This window comes from Vespa crabro, chromosome 2 (genome assembly GCF_910589235.1).
Source record: "Vespa crabro chromosome 2, iyVesCrab1.2, whole genome shotgun sequence".
NCBI classification, from domain to species: domain Eukaryota; kingdom Metazoa; phylum Arthropoda; class Insecta; order Hymenoptera; family Vespidae; genus Vespa; species Vespa crabro.
Genome location: NC_060956.1, coordinates 9,528,462 through 9,548,871, shown reverse-complemented (window position 1 = coordinate 9,548,871; position 20,410 = coordinate 9,528,462). Strand labels below are relative to the sequence as shown.

Sequence of the window (20,410 nt, the reverse complement as noted above, 5' to 3'; positions counted from 1 at the left end):
TTATTTCCGCTCGTAAAATGGTTAACGTACTTTTAATTATTGCCTAGAAATCCAACTCTCGTTTATATTTTCGATGCATCATAAAAGTAAAAGTGTAGGTAAAAAGCAAAAGTATTTTGCAGAAAATATTTTGGACTTTGACGGGAAAAAGATTATTTGCCAGATATACAGGATGTTTCACACCAAAATATCTCCCCTATTTGTGATAACATGTATCTATAATAATAAAAGTAAATTTCGCACTAATTAGAAAATTTTAGAATCCGAGATCGTTTCAAGCAGATATCATTATACACGAATAAATGCACGGTAATGTTAATAATATACGGCAGAAAAGAATGAATATAAATATATAAAAAAAATATGGGCAACATTGACATTTATAAAAAAAAATTTTGTATTTAGATTGTCTTTTGAAATCATTTTTATTACCAATCATATCTATTAAGTGTATATATATATATATATATATATATATATATATATATATATATATATATATATATGTATATATTTTATTGTATTTGGCAGTTAACGAAATAAAAATACTATAATGTTGTTTTTGATATATTAAAGTTGTTTGGAGAATATTATTAATATTTGATAAATAAAATATCAGATATGTGTTAAATATATTTAATTTCAATAATCGTGTTAATTTAAAAGAGCAATTTGTCGATAATTTTATTTTACAAAAAATTAATAAACGTATACATACATGCGTGCAGTTATCGTTTCGAATAATATTTTTTCTTATAAGCATTTATTTATTTTATTATTTATATATATATATATATATATATATATATACACATATATATATATATATTTTAATGATTTATAGCATATTTTATAGTCAATATTTCTTTAAGCACAACAGTCTAAAATTTTCGCTGTATCGTAAAGAAAAATTATACAAAATTTTCGAAATTATTCAAAATCTGGATTGAACAAAAATAGTAAAAAATGTTGAGAAACTACATACGCATAGATTAAGATGTTTAATTATAATAATTAGTAATTATAATTCATTAACTTAACTAGTAATTCAATTATAATAATTAGTATATTTTTCTCGTCCAGCATAACAAACAGCTAAGATTTAAAAAAACATTTTTATAGTTCTTTTTTTTTAATTAATATATATGAATCATTCGCTTTACTTTAGATTATATGTAATGTATTGATTTGAAGTGTAAAAACTTTTCCATTGGTTGGATATATCGTCCATCGTTATTCGGGAAAGTGCAAAATGTGTTTAACATACTGTCTGTTTATAGGAATATAGAAAGCCACTGGAATTAACTGAAATAAAATTTTTTTGGAACTCGGGTCACTGAATTTATACAAAATACGCTATTATTGTTTCATCCATGTACACAAAACACAAAATACAAAACACAGGCACGAAAGATGAAAATATGGAGTATATAAATTATAATCACAAATTACTCAATCAATGCATTTCTGATAACAGACTTCACAATTTTCTTGTCTCTTTTTCTCTCTCTGTCTCTCTCTCTCTCTCCCTCTCTCTCCCTCTCTCTCTCTCTCCCTCTCTCTCTCTTACTAATTTAAAGGCTTTTAACCTGATTTATAGTTAATATTTCCGTAAGTTAATTATCTTAAACTTTCTATGGGATCGTAAAGAGCAATTATACAAAATATTTGTCTAGATTGAAAGGAGATAATAAGAGTTTTTGAGAAATTACAGACACATAAAATAAGACTTTCATATTATTAATTCTATTATTTTACTATCTATTTATTATTTCGATAAGAGAATTTTTAGAATCGGTAAATGTCAATGTAAATTTGCAAAATGTAAGAAAGTGATTAATAAAACAGGTCTTTGTTAAATTTTTTATACAAAGAAAGCATTTCTGATTCCTTTGAAATTGTCGAGTATAAAAGATAAACTGTTGTTTAATCAAACAGTTCCTCCGGCTCTTTGAATTCTTTCTTCTTATCCTGCAGTTAAGAATTATTCGTATTTGTTCTTCGTAGTATTTAAGAGGAATAACATCGTTGACATTCTTAGTGGAGATCTTCTCATAAAAGTAGATAAGACGGGTGCCGTTGTTCCTTGAGCTGGATTAGACAGGTAGTTCACTTTGGACCAAGTTACTACTTTCGCTCTTTATATTTAAGAGTTATGTATATTATTCAAAAGGGTCTCTCTCGTACTCGATTTTCCAAGCATCTTTTTATCTTTATCAATTAAAGGAACTAATTTAAAATCATATTGAAAGTTTTTAAACATTAAATAAATATTTTATATAGGTAACGATTATAGAAATTTGTTTATTCTGATGTTACCACCAATCTGAATTGTTTTATATGAAAACGATTCGTAATATTCGAATACGGAAATTATTAATTATTGTACATTAATTACTTTTATTAACACATTTGAGACTGGTAACGTAGTTCTATGCCATTTCTAAATCTTTAGCTGAATATTGATAACGTAGTCCTAACTCATATCAAAATCTTTATTTGAATACTAGTGAAGTAGCCCTATGTCATTTTAAAATCGTCAATCATCGTTTAAAACATAGTTCTACCCATAAGGATTATGGTTTTCAAACCGTTAACTTACTGAACAGATCTCTTAAAAATTGTTATGTATCTAAAGAACATTATTATATAATATTAAATTTAAATATTAAATGTTAATTGCTAATTTTTTTGTTCAAGTACGTTTAATTTTATTTAATTTTACTCTTATACATTCTATTGTTACATTCTGATATTATTTTTTAATTTAGTAATGTTTTACATTTCATGTTATCATTAAATACAACGTAAATTTATTATGTTAAACAAATCAGTAAAAATATTATTATTTTATGTTACAGTAAATTCATTATATTCGTTTTCCAAAAAATATATTTAATGAATGAAACTCTTTCAATTTTAATATTTCTTGTAATTTTTTATCAAACATTTAACTTCTTTTTTTTTAATTTTAAACAACAAATCATTATAAGCATAATATCTAGAAGCAGTTATTTTTTATATTTTTACATTTAGACACATTTAAATCATAGAACATTGCAGTATTCAGTTATAACTTTTGAAAATTATATATACTATATCCATCTAAGTGTCACGCTTAACAAACGGCAATTGCGAATGCGTTATCGCCCAATTATCTATAAATATTGTTTAGTATTGTTGTTTTTTGAGAGCGATTTTAAATACGCGTCTCGCATTGGACCAGCGATAGCAGTCGATTCGCACGGATATAATAAAGTTGTTCGAAGAATATTATTAATATGTGATAAATAAAATATTAGGTATGTGTTAAATATATCCAGTTTCAAAAATTGCGTTAATTTAAAAGTGCATTTTGTCGATAATAATTCTATCTTACAAAAAATTAATAAACATTAATGTACACATATGCATACAGTTATCGTTTTGAGTAATATTTTTTCTTATAACTATTTATATATTTTATTATTTTTGAATAATCTCTTTACATCGATATCTTTAATAAAACATCTATAGACTATCTGGTGACTAAATCGGAATAACAGAAGCATTTGAAAAGTTTGACTGGAAAATAATTTACAACGATGTGAAGGAGGCTCGATTCTATATCCTTTGAAAATATTACAAAGGATCTATATCCTTTGAAAATATTACAATTCTGTGGTGTTATATTAACAGAGATGAAATCGCAAAAATAAAACATATCTATCAATATTAAAACCTATTGTAAACGAGTACAATAAATTTATGTAGATTTGTAGGGAAATAGATGGAAAAACTAATAAAACTAAATTTAACAATTTTTCAAATTGCTTTATTATATAGGTATATAAAATGTGTAAAAAGATATACGAATATAGATACATAAAAAATTAATAGCAAAGTTACCTGGATAAAATGCGTGCGCGCGCGCAGACGAGCATCAAATATCGGACATATAAACATCACATATGTATATAAGTATATAGTGTATATTTTATCAAAATGGTTTTTTAAAGGTGATCATGTTATACGTGCAGGAATCGATAGGAAACACGAATCGATTCCGATCGATAAATGCACAAAGAAAAGAAAAACAAAGGAGAGTAAGAACGTGCGAGCCAATGCAATTGTTCGTTGAAAATAGTATCTCAAAAGAATAGAACGTGTTTTACACGTATCAATCAAAACCTATAGAGATTTTGTTTTCTTTTAATAATATTATTCGTATTGATAAAAAAAATATACATTGCTCATGGCAATTTTCAAATATCGTGCATCACGGAGTACATATCGTAATAAGATTATTTCTGTATAATTATTATTTACGTGTCTCGAATATTTACATATATATAAATACACATATACATATATACGCGTATATCCGATAACGAATATGATCAGTTCGTATTTTGGTTCTACTGATTGTACAATTTCTATGTTCAAGATCAAAGTGGAAAATTGTACAACTCATTAGAGGAAGATTAGAATTATGAAACAATTAAATAGCAAATTGACTAAGCGATACTGAGAGTTTATTTGTATTGTAGACGAAGGTAAACGATCGACATAGGTTTGTGAATTTTGAATGAGAATATATAAGCGAAATTAATTAATGATCTGTAAAGCGAACATCATGCCGTAGGTGAATACTGGCTTGTTCGTCCGCTTGTGAGAATGCGCGCACGCACGTATTCTTGTCGACGAAATTCACGTGCCGCAAGGGACATCCACGTGGCGTTAGAATGAGGGCCACCTACCTACGCGACACCCTTTCGTCGACATATGGTTCCCTCGATAGGACAAAATTACTGACTCGTTCTCTCTCTCTCTCTCTTTTTCTCTCTCTCTCTCTCTCTCTCTCTATTTCTCTCTCTCTCTCTCTCTCTCTCTCTCTCTCTCTCTCTCTCTCTCTCTCTCTCTCTCTTTCGCAAGTTCATAAACGAGCACACGACCGCAGTTGTCCTCGGAAATTACGACCTACCCGCCATTCGGCCGAAGACGAAATTAGGAATCGCATAGCGATCGTCGATCATCGTGTCCAACCTCGTTCGTTTCCCTATTAGGAACCCTATTCTAATACGAGTTTATCGGTTAGTGTTCTCTCGAAAAGTACTTAACTATGTTAATTGATTTTGCTGTTGTAATTTAACGTAATTACAATAACGTTGGATTGAGAACGTAATTTAATTATATGACAATCAATATATGACAATCAATATATATATATATATATATATATATATATATATATATATATGTATATATATGAGTTGAAATTAGTGAAAATAGTAGATGATGAATTAACGGATTTATTAAACATATTAATAATTTTTATTAAAGGGATATTAAATCCTTGATATGTAATCATTTTTTCAATGTAAACATTTTCTTCAATATTTTTTGTATATACATTTAAAGTAAAAATTAATTCAATTCTCATAAAATGTTTCTAGTTAATCGATTATTATTTAAATGAACGATTAAATCTTTCGTGTAAATTGATTACGTTATGGGATTTTACGTTGACTTGTTTACGTAGTTTGATGCGTTAACGAATATTGGAAAAAGTCTACGATAAAATAACTGATGTTTGCTATTGGAGAAACATAACTCTGTAGAAACGACGGATCTTTATCGATGAATTATCGCGTAATTCCGTGAATTTAACATTAATACGATTTTGCGATTTGAAGAACGAATCGTGGTGGAAGTGATAGATTTTATTTAAACTTTGACAAATAATAATTTCAATCAATGTAAACATTTCTAAAAATGATTTTTTTTGTTTGTAAGCGTTTAAAATATAATAATATCAAGATATTAGTTAATTTAATTTTTATAAAATGTTTCTAATCAGAACAAGATATAGATCGTTCGCGTAAATCTACGTTATACGATTTTACGTTAAATTAATCCTGTGATTTAATGCGTTAAAGAACATTGAAAAATTACTACAATAAAAACTATTGACTGGTTTTGAGTAAAGATAATTCTGTGGAAACGAGAAATCTTTATCGAGAAAACGCATAATTCCGCGACTTAACGTTAACTCGATTTTATGATGAAGAAATGAACCGAGGTGGAAGTGAACTTCGATAAGCAAATACGGAAAGCCGGAGATAACGAAATGGTGCACGTAAGAAGCAAACAAGAAACCTTAGAATTTCAAGAATTATGTATTTGCGATATAGTAGCATTGCTTGTTTTTCATGCAAATTGATCTTTAAGCGAGAAATATTAAGCGTTCCTTTTAATTATGCAACTTTATTTATCAATTATTTAACAATTTCTTTAAGTACATTTTTTTAATCAATTATTTATCATTCGTTAAGTAGAGTATATAGCGACTGTATGTTTAAAAATTAAAAACTAAATGAAATAGATGAAATAGTAATGAGATGAAATAGTAATACTAGCTGCTACTATTCTGATCGCACTTCTTAACAGTAAAAATAGACCCTTCTAACTAAAACGTAACGATCGAACAATTCTTTCTCTTTTTGTTTACAAAAAAAAGAAAAAAGAAAAAAAAGAAAAAAGTATAAAAGTCAAAGTTACATTATTTTTACTCTATCAATCAATGACATTTAACGATCTAACATTCGTTTTGTTTGTTATTCTTTTTTTTCTCACTTCATTTTCTTTTTTCATGATTTAACCTCCCTGATTTAGCCCCAGAGATCGTAGAAATACAAATTAATGTGATCTTCGTTTTAATATCGCGAAATGCATTCCGTTACGTACGTAACGAACGGAGCGACCAGTTTTTTTCCCAAAGCAAATTCGAGAAGTGAAGTCACGAGAGCGTGTGCATACGTACACGTAGACATGTTTACACGTACATATATGCACAACGTAAATGTACCTGCATAGTCTAGTACGATACCGTATTCGTGAGCGATCTGTCGCAGCAGTTGCACATAGGGCGTTTGATAAAAAGCACTTAAGTCGTATCCGCGCTTTGATCTTGAAGCGAGGTTCGCGTGCACTAGGCAATAAATCCAAGTTTTGATCCCTGGGCACGAAAGAGCGACGGTTTTATTTATTCACTTTTACCCTTCCGTTGGTAGCGTTACTCACGATGCAAGGCCACCGCGAAACCTTTTGCGAAATATATATGTAGATATATCCGAAGGAAGAAACGTCTACTACGCTTTTCCTCGCTGCATATTTGCATTGTCGTTCGTTCGTTCGTTCGTTCTTCTTAACTCTCTTATTTTTTTAACATTTCACACGCTCGATTTTATCCTCTCTTCGAGAGCTTTCATTGAATTTTAACATAATAAATATTTATCTTCCCATCTACTTTTTTATTCTTCAACTTCTCTCTCTCTCTCTCTCTCTCTCTCTATGTATATGTATATATATATATATATATATATATATATATATATATATATATATTATATTTCATCGTCACTTAAGTTATCATTACGATTGATAAATATATGATAAATATATTTGTTTTTAGTTAAATCTATTATACTAAGTATTATACATACATTCATTATAGCTTGGCTGCTATTTATTCATTTTTATACATTTGATTAGTATACTTTAATGGTTTTTAATTTTTAAAATGTTACATCATTATATTTCTTATATATCTATTTCAATTATTACATTACTTTTGATGGATTGATCGATCGAGTTGGTTGAATCGTTGCGATTTTACAATATCGACTGAATTGAAATCCCTTTATCGCAGAAATGGGACAATCGTATTCATGAATATACATTTAACGTAAATATTCGTTCGTTGGTTGTAGCTGATGGAATGAGTTGAACATTCTGCATCATTTCTAGAGTGGAAAGTACATACATATGTAGATGTGCATGGAAAAAGTACTTTGCGAAATAAAAAAACGTTTATTGAGCGCTTAAAATAATCGATTGCTGTGCACGTTCGCATTCGGAATTTTCGCTCTTAGTAACATGTTACATCCTCGAATTCTCACTTTATCGTGAAAATGAAAATGAAGTATTTTTTTCGCTCTTTTTTCTTTTTTTATAGTTGCTTTGTTACTCTCAAAGGAACGATAAAACTCATGTTTCATATTTGCAGGAATCGTTATTCAATCGGCATGTATTTTTAGGATAAAATGAATGCAAATAAAAGCATATATATATGTAAGTATATAGATATCTATGTAGGTATATACATATGAGTGATAGTTGCCTAGACCCTTTCGAGTTCCATTCTATGGAGTATACGTATTTACATTCTTAGGTAAATTATACTTGTTATTAATGCTTGTAAATAACATGCTAGTTACACATATTTATAAACGGCTTATAAATATGTGTAACTAGCAATATTAACGTAGTTTCAACAACGGCCATAATTACGTGGTCGTTTCTTCTCGTTAGTTCGAATGAGTCGCTTGATACGGAATATATATCCTTTCGAAAATTTGCACTGTTTGTTACACACACACACACTTACACACACACACACACACACACACACACACACACACACACGCACGCATGTACATGTATATGTATTTTATGTCACATTTTTTACAATCCAATTTGAATTTTCGCATCATCCAATAAATTCGACCGAAATAATTCAAGATTTATGAACCTCGGAAGTTCTAATTTTATGACAAATTATGATAAACGATTCGAAGAAATATATTTTCTTAGAATTTCAACTCTTCTTTTATCATATTAATTTTCTAAAATTGTTTATAACCTTTATAAAAGCTTTGTTATTGTTAAAAAATCATCTATTATTGCTAAATGACAAGGTTACTTTTATTGATATAGTTAGTTAGTTAGTTGGTTATATATGTTGGCAACTTTTGTTGAAATCAATTAATCTTTCGGTAGATTAATTAAGATTAACGCGCAGGACGCAGTAACGAAGCGACGCGGAAAACGTCGAGTCATTGCTGGAAGTAGCTGCAAAGCTTTATTAAACGCGTACGTAAAGGACTGCGAGAAAGAGAGAGATAGATAGATAGATGGATAGATAGATAGATAGATAGAGAGAGAGAGAGAGAGAGAGAGAGAGAGAGAGAGAGAGAGAGAGAGAGAGAGAGAGAGAGAGAGAGAGACAGAGCTACAAAGAGAAAGAGAGAGTAGCTATAACAATGTGTACAGCGAGAGGTGAGATAGATAAGAGAAGATAGGATGTAGGGAAAGCGTTTACTGGACAGAACGTAGTCGTTTTCACATTTCTCTTATACAAACGAGTACACACACATCTACACATACAGATATAGAGATAGATAGACGTATACCTATAATCTCAAAGCTGTTACGGATTAACTCAGAGGATTTAGATGGCGCACAAGCTGGTATGACATCCGATGTTCCCTTTGTGAATTTCTATTAAGTCACGTGCACACAAACCGGCCACTTCCGGCTTTTCGAGGGTGCCGGAAGTGGCATCGGTCTGCTGCAGACGCGTCAGAACAGCCGGAACGGCACTTTATGGCGGGATGCGAGGAGGCGCGAGTCAGCTCCTCGACTCGACTAAACTCGACTTGACTCGATTTGACTCAACTCAACTCGAGTCAACTTAAGTCGTCTCGACTCGATTTGACTCGACTTGAATTTGCTCTTAGTTAAACTACTTGAATTACGGTCGCATGCACACAAGCTACGTTTCATCGTTGCCAAGGAAAGACGTTCCTGTTTTCGATACCTTCTATAGTATCTAGTAGTATCTGTCTCTCTCCTCTCTTCTCTCTCTATCTATCTATACCTCTCTCCCCTCCCTCTTTCCCTCTCTCTCTCCCACCCACTCTCTCTTTCTCTCTCTCTCTCTCCCCCTCCCCCTCTCTCTACTTACAGACAAGCCTTTGACTTTGTACGGGAGCGCGTTTACGCAGCTTTTCTCGTCTTAATACGCCCGACCGCTTTTGATTTACACCGACCCTTTCGACGCTTCTCCATTTCTCTCTCTCTCTCTCTCTTTCTCTCTCTCTCTCTCTCTGTATCTTTCTATCTCTCTATTTCTCTCTGATTGCGAGATTCTCTTTATATGTTGTAGGTTTATCATCTAGACGGAAGATGTTCTTCATTGCGGAAATAAATTTATATAAATATTCTTTTAACATTCGTAAATTTATAATGAAAAAGCAGAACATTTTCCTTCTTCAGCTTTAAATCGTCGTAATCTTTTAAAGTATTTTAATAACAAATTTTGCTTAATTAATATGAAAAAAGAATTGAATGCTTAAGAGAGATCGATTTATTTTAGCAATAAATTATCGACGAAGAATCTTATTCAAATTGATATTTTAAATGGATAATTGGATTTCTTGCTTTTGTAAGATAATTCAAGCAAAAAATCTCTTCTTTGTGTATGTATTTTACTATGTAATTATTTCTAAAAAATATTCTTGAAATGAATATTTTCGAGAAAAATGAGAAAATTATTGACAATTTTTACGAGTTAAATTTTTCCTAAATTGAAAATAGCTTAAACTAAGTATTCACGTAACTTAATTTATTAATAACTCGTATCGATCGTTTAATAAAAGCAGTTAAGAGACATTTGAAATTTACGATTTCTTTTCTTTTTTTTCTCTTGTCTCAATCTTTTCGCTCTATCCTTTTTTCTTTTCTTTTCTTTCTTTCTTTTTATATTCTCGGGGAAAAAAATTCAAGCGGAACCGCGAAATCGCGGTGACGTAGGTAAAGCTCGACGTCCCGCGAGAAATTTACAAGCGTTCTTTCGTCTTAAAATAGTGTCGAAAGAGAATGGAGAATCTTTTCCGAGTGAAATGCATACCGGAAGGGAATTCGGTGAATGGAGCGGTGTTGCGGGGAGAAAAGAATAGGGGGACAATGAAGATGGAGATAATGGCAGGAAGAAGGAAATAAAAGGAGCAGACAAATCTTGTCGTAGAAAAAGTGCCCTGGAAAAAGGGGGCCACGGTTTCGTTCATGAAAGCTTTGGGCGAAAATTGAAAGAGGATATTTCCTTTTATTTTTCACCGAACGAGAAATTATTTTGCGAAGTTCGTTTTCTGTTTCAAAGAGATGGAATGAAATAAATAGAAAGGGAAATAAGATGTTTCTTTTGGTGCGCATTTTCGTTAGAAAATAAATCGATTTTTCGATGATACCTTGCAAAAGAATGTAATTTTTTTTACATCGTAGAAGATCGATACGTTTGTTAGGCATAAAAAAAATTGTATTTTAACGTGAACGTGTATACTTTGGTTCAGTGATAAATTGCACGGAAATATTTCATACCGCATGAATAAATTCGTTTGTATTGCTTCGATGCTTTTTATCGATGTGCTCTTTACCCAGGATAATCGCTTATATCTCGATAATCATTTCATTCGAATGCCGATATGAATTATCAAAAGAAATTAGAGATTTTTTTGGAATAACTGAAAATGAAGAGCTCGAAGCAATCAGGAAATTCATTGGGAAAATAGAATCAGATACGATTGTGAATGTATAAATATCGGCAAATTTTATTATGAAAGAATGATGTAAAGGGCAAATATATCAATTGTATATTTAACGGAACAATATAGGAGTTTGTTTTATAATATATACGTGCAATTTTACAATTTGTGAAACTTGAGAAAAGAAACAATTAAATAAATTACGATTTTGTAAATTCGTTTTTGAGAAAGATTTATCATGTTTCTAATCGCGAGATGAAATAACAAAAATGTTTCGCTATTAGACAGGATGAAACATTGAACGAAATTCGCCAATAAGGGACGATTGTTTGGAACTGTGAAGAGCAACCAATTCTTGAGATAGAAGATTTTTCGCGTTTTTCGAAAAATTCAATCGATTACTTAAAGAAAATTCGAACTTATCAATTTTTCCATAAAAGAATTCGTTTTACACAGTCAGTTGGAAATAATTTCGTTTAAACGTCGATCGTGACTTGATAATATCATTCAGATATCTTTTTTTTTATTATTGAAAATACATGAATTAATATGTATATGTTTTTATTAATTCAACAATTATTTTTATTCACGTTTACGACCGGCTAGTTTTGTTTCGAAAATTCTCGCTTTCGAAAGAACGAATTTATTTCGCAACGGGAGAATACCTTGTTTATTTGAATTTATTTTCATTATTTTTCTCTTGGACCGACATTTGCATCGAATATTATTATTTGTTTATAAAAATCTTTATTTCCTTCGTAAATCTCAATGTTACGAGATTCTCGTTTACGTCTGTAAATAATGGATCGGGGATGGTTCACGTTCTGCCGTTTTATTCAGATGGTTTGAAAATTTCTCTAGAAGAAATTAAGCCGACTGTCTGCTTATGAATCCTTCTAGCAATTCGGAGGATGGGTTGGCTTACCATTCGCGATGCGACCGTACAAAAGCTATGGCGAAATAACTCTCGAAACTCGTGGACGATATTACTTCGCGAGAAATGCCTCCGCTCGCTCGTACTTCCCTCAGGAAATGAACTTGATGCCTCGTGTTATTATTTTTTTTTCTTTTCTTTCCCGCCCTTGCTTTATTTTTTTATTCCTCTTAAAAGTCAGCATAAGATATCAGGATCGTTACGCAAAAAATTTTTCATCGACATCTGCTTTACATCTGCTTCTTGGGAAACTTAACTTATTCACTGAGTCCATTTTAAACCAACTTTTTTTCACATTGAATTTCATTTAAACATTAACAGTTATGGCTATTTTTTTTTTTTTAACCAACCTCTTGTACCTTTTGTGTCGATCTTTGGATTATTTTTTATATTTTTACATTTAAACGTAATAATGGACAAGTATAAACTATTAATTATAATTAAATTTGAAAATAAATATTAAATAACATTATAAAATTATAATATTGAATTAAAATATGAAATATTTATATATTATTTATAGAAAATGAAATTGTGAACATATCGGTATATAAAATTAAAGATTATGAACATTATTTATTTGGTTTTGCATTATACAGTACTAAAGAAAGATATACTAAAATAAGATATTAAATACCGGAATACGTTGTACATAATTGATAAGCAAATCGTCATATTGATTGACATGAATATTTATCAATTATTTTTCTTTTTTATTTTTTTATTGAATACATATCTATCGAATATCTAAAATTTAATAAAAAATGAAGAAGAAAACTGAATATAATATAACTATATTCAATAAAACGTTATATATACATAAAAATAACATACATACATATGACATACAGTGGTGAGCATATAAATAAGAAAAATGTTTTTGCAAATTTAAACTTAATTTGTTTTTTCATATAAAATGATAATACATATAAAGTCAATACTTTCGAAAAGTGTACATTATAAGCTACAATTGGATCAATAGAACACATTTTGGCTAAACTTGTTTGATCTCTATGACGATAAACGGTAAGTTGTACGAAATTCTTCTATGAATGTTTGCAATACGTTAAATTTAAAACATTTAATCAGTATTTGTTTATTTTTCCTTTTTTGCTTTGTAATTATGGGTAAAGGTAAGCACGTTACATCGGATATACGACAAGAAATTTTGAAATTGCGTAAACAGAATTTGAAACTTCGTGAAATTGTAAATCGGTTTGATATTTTTATTACTACTACTGTTACCAAGCTTTGAAGCATATAGATGGGAATAGTAATTATTCTAACAAGGTGCAAGCTTCTGGACTATGAAAAACAAAGCCTCGTATTGATTGTTTAATTCATTGGCTCTCAGAAAACGATCGTTTCAAAACTGAAGTCGAAATTCATTCTGAAATTTTAGCACATACTGCATCAAAAATTAATGTTCACACTATGCGAAGACGTTTGAATGAGTTTGGGTTAAAAGGACATGTAGCCATTAGAAAACCATTCATAAGTTTAAAAAATCAAAAAAGAAGGTTACATTTCTTTAAAGAGCATATCTTGGCGATACAATAGAAAATAATCAACGATATAGGAATATAAATTTAAGAATTGATCACTATATTGTTATAATATTACTCAAAATAAATTTATTGATCTTTATCAATGAACTTTCTTTTTACATTTCCATTGATGAGATCGTTAATTGACTTAATTGATTTACCTGTCGGAGAGGTAACGATTTTCTATCATTACTAATGGTATTTTAGTGTTGAATGTTATGAATAAAAGATGATTTTGATAATTGTCAATATGTATTCAGAACGTCAGTATAATATTTATCATTTCGAAGAACTTTTCTTATTAATGCATAAAATAAAATATATATCAGTTATAATGTTCAACTTGGTATATCATTTTTTTTAACATTTCTTTTTTGCTTTTGTTTTCTTTTTCTTTCTTTTTTTTTTTATTATATGGAACTAGATATAAAGTGATTTATGAATGATATTATATTATAAATAAATATTTTTCTTTTTACTTTTGTCCGGAGAAGATTCTTTAATAAAGTACGTTTCTCGTAAATCATAATAATTCTTCATAATGCCTATCATCAATTCGATTCTTATCGTTTTCATTGCGATCAAAGAGAATCTTGAAACGACGAACGGTAGAGGAAGAAAATGTCATCAAGAGAAAAGAGATAGATAGAAAGAGAGAGAGGGGGGAAGGGAGGGAAGGAGAGGGTGAGAAAGAGAAGACATTTTCATAATCGAGTCAAGTACTTTTTCCGAGTGTCTATTTGGAGAATTAGAGAGTGAAATGGAGAAAGAGAGACGGAGAGAGAGAGAGAGAGAGAGAGAGAGAGAGAGAGAGAGAGAGAGAGAGAGAGAGATAAAGAAAGAGAGTTTGCTTCTATATTAAAGTAGGAATATTCTATCAATTTTAATTATATCTTTGGTGTCCTATCCATTTGCTTTCGTTTCTTTTTCCTGATTTCATTATGTGATACTCATTAGACGAGTCGACGATAGGACATATGTACGAGTCGAGTGTTCATCGTTATATCATTATCCGTAGTACTGCTTTTACAGTTCGTTCTGATATTTTATCTCATATCGGAGATATGAAAAGAAAAAGAAAAAAAGAAAGAAATAGGAAAAAGAGAAAAAATGGATAAAGATGATAAGGTTTCAAAGATGAAGAGCTACTGGTTTGAACGCGTATCGAGTACAAAGCCAAAGCGATTCGACTTTATTTTTATTTTAGTTATAGATACATATATATCCTCGACTGTCGAGGTTAAGGTTCGAGTTCCTTCGAAAGACGGTGGACATAAAGTTGAGGGTAACAGCCAAGTTTCTCTAGACGAAGTAAGGATTCGCGAAACGACTACGTGGTCGACGTTCGCTAGCCGATTTACGAGTTTACCGCTTTTTCCGCAGCTACTTTCGGACTGTTAACTTCTCTAGTACCGTCTTGGCACGTACCACCGTTTCGATATCTCCGATCGAAATCCATCCGTACCGTTCACTATACTGGAGGGTCGAAGGGGGAAGGAAATATGACTTATATATGACGGTCACCGCGATACTTAATACTCCATCGTACTTTCTCTAAGTTTTTCAATTTTAAAAAAGCGTAGCTATTAGTTTCTCTCTTTCTCTCCCTCTTTCTCTTTCTGTTTTTTCTTTACCTTTTTTATCATTGTTTCAAGTTTTTAAATTTTCTCAGCTTGGTATTTAATCGTCGGTAATCGTGGACCCTTGTCTTCGATCAAATTGTCTTCGAAGTTGGGAAAAGTTTGATTTTTCTCTATATATAAAGTTATTCGTTATTCTCATCTTAAAGAAAATCTTCACCGGGAAGATTAATCTTTGAAGATGTAAGATGTTATTAACGGGATTTTCATTCAGTAAAGATTTAAATAAGCTTGGATGTTAAATAAGAAAACTGGACAAAAATTGTTCTATATAAATTGAGCTTCATTTTCTTAATCTTTTCTAAAGTTACTTATTTATCTTTAAAAGTAATTTATTTTAGATTATTATTCTTTTACTTTTTTATCTTAAAAAAAAACTTTTTTTCATACTTTTGATTATATACGTACATTCGTGGGCATGAGTTTTTTCATTGTGGGAGTACCTTCTTTATATAATTAAACTTTTTTTTTATATTAGTATTAGCAATGTTTATATGTAGTGAAAAAATAAAAAGTATCAATAATCCAATGATGGAAGATTTCTATTTATTATGAGATTATTTGTAAATAACAAATAATACAAATTTTATTTGCGAGAAAAGAATAAATAATCAATTATTTATCAGAATTAACAGATTTCTCTTCGCTATGAGATTATTTGTAAATAATAAAGTATGAAAACACTTTGTGGGACAAGAATAGAGGATTTCTATAGTCAATTATTTATCATTCTATAATAATTCTTGTAAAATATATTTAATATTCGTTTGATTTGAAAAATATTTATTTTTTAATGGAATACTTCGATCTTTATTATTTTCATATAATCATAGTTACAAATAAACTGATATTATTAGCTTTTCGAGTCTTTAATTTATATTGAAATATACTTGCATATATTAATATTATATTTTCTATTATAAGATAAATTTATATTTCAGTCTGTATATAAATGAATAGTTAACAGAATTTAATATGTTTATTTATATATTATTATTAATATTACATATAAAATAATTTCGTTTTTTTTTTAATTAAATGTACATTAAATTAATTAATAAATATTATTAATAATTAGACTCGTTTAGACTCGTTTATATTCGATACATTTTTTTGCAAATATTTGATACTCTTAATACACACGGTATTTAGACAAATAACATTATAGATTTGTGGCAAACGAAATTTTGTAAATGTGACTCTGCACGAAAATATAAACGTGATCTTTCGTTTGTCTTTCTCTTTTTCTCTTTGTTTTTCTCTATGTATATATGTTCCTCTACAAATCGATGCCCCATGAAACATGGAAGAGCATATTTCATGCTCGATACTATCTGTAGCTCCGATGCATCGTGTGCAGTTACGCGACTCGGTGAATCGCTTTTATTTATTGTCGAAAACGCACAACTTTCTGTGTTACGATCCCGATAGTTCAGTGCACTTCCCATGAGATTTCCTACGAATTCTTTTATTTTCTTCGATTATTTTTCAAAGGTCTTGTTTACGATAGAATCACAATGAAATTCTTGAAAACCTTGTATCTATGTACGTAAGTATGTAGTCACGTTTCATCAAGAAAATAGAAATAAAATTATTATTAATACTTAGATTTGTTCATTTTACATCGTAACCACTACAAATGATTTCAATTTTTTATTAAGAACAGTTATAATAAAAAAAATATATATTAGTAAAAACCCGGTATATTTCAATAATAGAGTATTTGTTTTTAAAAATTATATAAATAAAATAATCAAGAATCTTTTAAATTGCGGCTGATCTCTCAAATATGTTTTAATAGAAATGTTTATTTAAAAAGTTATATAAATAAAATAATTGAAAATCTAATTGATCTCTTACGTATTCATATAGTTTTAAATAAAAAGAATTATTTAAAAGTTGTATAAATAAAAATAATCGTCCTAGAATCGGATGAAACTCTTAGCTGAAATAAACTAAATTAATCTAAATATATTTTAATATAAACGTTTAATTTGAATCTTTCATATAATTAAAAAAATCGAGTATTTTGAATTGAACTATCATTGATTGATTAAATTGATGATAGTTTATTTTTGTATTGAATGAGGTTGATTAAATTAAAATTCAATATGTGTAGTATTATCGCGATATAAATTAAGGTAGATTTCTAAATATAAGATTACCACTTAATTAATTTTTGATATTGTTGCTTAAATTCTGACGTTTGATTGATTAAATTAAAATTGTGCAGAATTATCGCGATACAAATTAAAGTAAATTTCTAAATATAAGGTTACCACTTAATTAATTTTCGATATCGTTGCTTAAATTCTGACGTGTTTTAGACTCGTTTAGACTCGATAGAAGATACTTTACGTATTTTTATGACTTTCATGTGTTGAGTTATGTCGCCTATAGTCAAGTGTTTCGAATTATTCAATTAATGGAAAGCAAAATCCTGTATCTATTTCTACCGGTTTTAATAATGATAAAAGTTTCTATGTACTCACAATTATTGAGGGAGAGAGAGAGAGAAAGAGAGGGAGAGAGAGAGAGAGAGAGAGAGAGAGAGAGAGAGATAGAGAGAGAGAGAATGAGAGAGAGATTGAGAGAGAGATTAAATCGTTATAACTGAAAGATAATTCTGACAGGAGGTAACAGATAATTGCTTATTTCCTTGTGTAATTTTTTAATCATATTTTTATCATAACTCTATTAATAATTATTTTATCAACAGCTTGCAATAGTCGCAAACATTTCATTTCGATAAATTATAAGAGGTTGATAAAATGTATAGTAATTTTATAAAAAAAAAATGCTTGAATTTGATAATCTGATGATCTTTCTTTTTATTAATTCTAAAAGTAAATTTTATTAAACCTAAAAATATTCGTAAATATTTTATTTTACACACCTTTAACACAATCTTCAATTCATCTATTTAGAGTCGATTTGTATCGATAAGTGGAAAACACTCAACGTGTCGAGATTAAAAAGATTAGATCGAACGAAAGGAATAGTTTTTCAGCGGTGTTTATTCTTAAATTTTTTCTTAAATTGTCATCGTATTTTCGTTTAACTAAGAAAAGAACCATTTTAGGTGAAAGCAATCAACAGGAGAGTTTTTAGGTGGTCAAATGTTTTATGAGTGGTTTTGATATTCTAAAAAAGAAAATAACATTATTGAATTTTATTATATACGAAGTATATAATAACGCAAGGAAATGTTTTCACCAGGATTATTATAGAATATGATTTCTTAAAAAACGTTTTTTGGCGTTTAGTTCGCGTATTGTTTGTTAAATGAAGATTTTTTTGAAGAATCGAAAAATAAGATTACGTATAAAAAATCTAAATTTTCGTCGTATCACCGAGAAAAGATTTTATTAATGCATTTTGAATATTTAATAAAATAAAAGTTGTTTGTAAAACTGAATTTACATTTAATTGTAATTGAAACTTCGAAATGCGTTTTCGTTTTATCAGAAATTATTGATTTAAAATTTAAAAAGGAACAGGAAAAAATAGCATCGTTGTAAAGATAATTAAAAAATCTTAATAATTACATACCACTTGATCCCTGTTGCCATTTAAAATTTTTTTATGGGATTGTAACTTCTCTTAAATGTTAATTCAAATAGGGTGAATTTATGATAAGGATCTATCTTTTTTTACAAAAAGAAAATTGACTTGTTTTGGCGTTTATAGAAAAAAATTTGGACACTCTTTATATAGGTATATATGCGATAACATGTGTTTTATTTATTTCAAACAAAAGTATCTATTTATTTTAATTACGAAGACATTAATATTTTTTTATTTTATTAATTAATACATTCCGGCCTGGTGGCCTCGAATTAGGACTTGGCTGCAATATTCCACGTAATAGTTCATATCACTTATGTCATAATTCTCTTCCATTTTATATTACATTATATCACTTTTTATATTATACTATATTATATTTTATTGCATTATATTATATTATTTATTTTAACATAACTTGTTTTAGCATTCTTTTACCTTTTAAAACTTTAAACTTTAATTATTACTTTGAACACTTCAACAAAACAACATTAAAAACAAAATTCCAACAAATAAGATCAAAAAACAATAATAATAATACTAATAAACCCAGAGCAACATTCTAATTACTTTAACCTTTAACTTCAATTTTAAATATTTTACTTATTTCATTTTTTAACTTTTAACATTTATTAAAATTTTATCAACTTTTCTTTGATTATTCACTTTCTTGCTTCATCCTTCTGTAATATTCATGCTGAACTCCTTCTTTTCATTTCTTATTTTATCATTTTGTTTGAGCTATGTTATTGCTACTTCGTCTCTTAAATCACTCAAAATTTTACGTAAATCTAACTTTATTATTTCTACTTCTCTACATTCCCTTATCCAATGCTCAAAAATATCTTTCCCACAGATTTTACATTTCTTTCCCTCTTCTTTTAGCCAGACTTTATTCTCTGCTTCTGCACTGTCACATCTAGCCCTAGTTAAAATCTTTTGACTGCTTCCTGACCTTCTCTTTTCTAAGTATCTCACACTAGTCCCATCATATACTTCTGTATATCTTTTGTTTTTCAATACCTGTATATTGACCTATTGCTGCTGCCTTTGAACTTCATACCCTCTCTGTCTTAGTTCTGCTCCTATTCCTGATTCTTTATCCCTCATTCTGCCTACTCCTTCCCGACTGTATCCGCATTCTTTGAAAAATTTCAATCTCTCCTCTAACTTATTTTTATATTCCTTTTCTCTTCTTCTTTCTTCTAGATATTACTTGGCGATGCCCTGCTCACGTTTTTCTATTCTCTCTTCGAAATCTACTGCTCTCTTTTCAAATCTAAGCCACAATTTTTCCTTTTTCGTTTCTTAATAGATAATACAGTCCAGCGTACCTTTTTCTAGATATAATGTCCACTT

The 20,410-nt window shown here is 29.2% G+C and overlaps 2 protein-coding genes across 3 annotated transcripts in view; both read left to right on the top strand.

Annotated features, from left to right (window-relative positions):
• The window catches only part of LOC124421713 (prolyl 4-hydroxylase subunit alpha-2), a 309,909-nt gene that overhangs the window by 33,026 nt on the left and 256,473 nt on the right, over positions 1-20,410 (top strand). The gene's annotated exons all lie outside the window — the stretch shown is intronic.
• Positions 1-20,410, top strand: part of LOC124421716 (von Hippel-Lindau disease tumor suppressor) — a 55,573-nt gene that overhangs the window by 12,239 nt on the left and 22,924 nt on the right. Inside the window, exon 1 of one of the 2 annotated variants that reach the window (XM_046957221.1) lies at positions 992-2,104. The exons of the other annotated variant lie outside the window; for it this stretch is intronic. The gene's annotated coding sequence lies outside the window, so the exon portion shown is untranslated. Of the gene's footprint in view, positions 1-991; positions 2,105-20,410 lie in introns of those variants that run through there. 2 annotated transcript variants of the gene reach the window in all.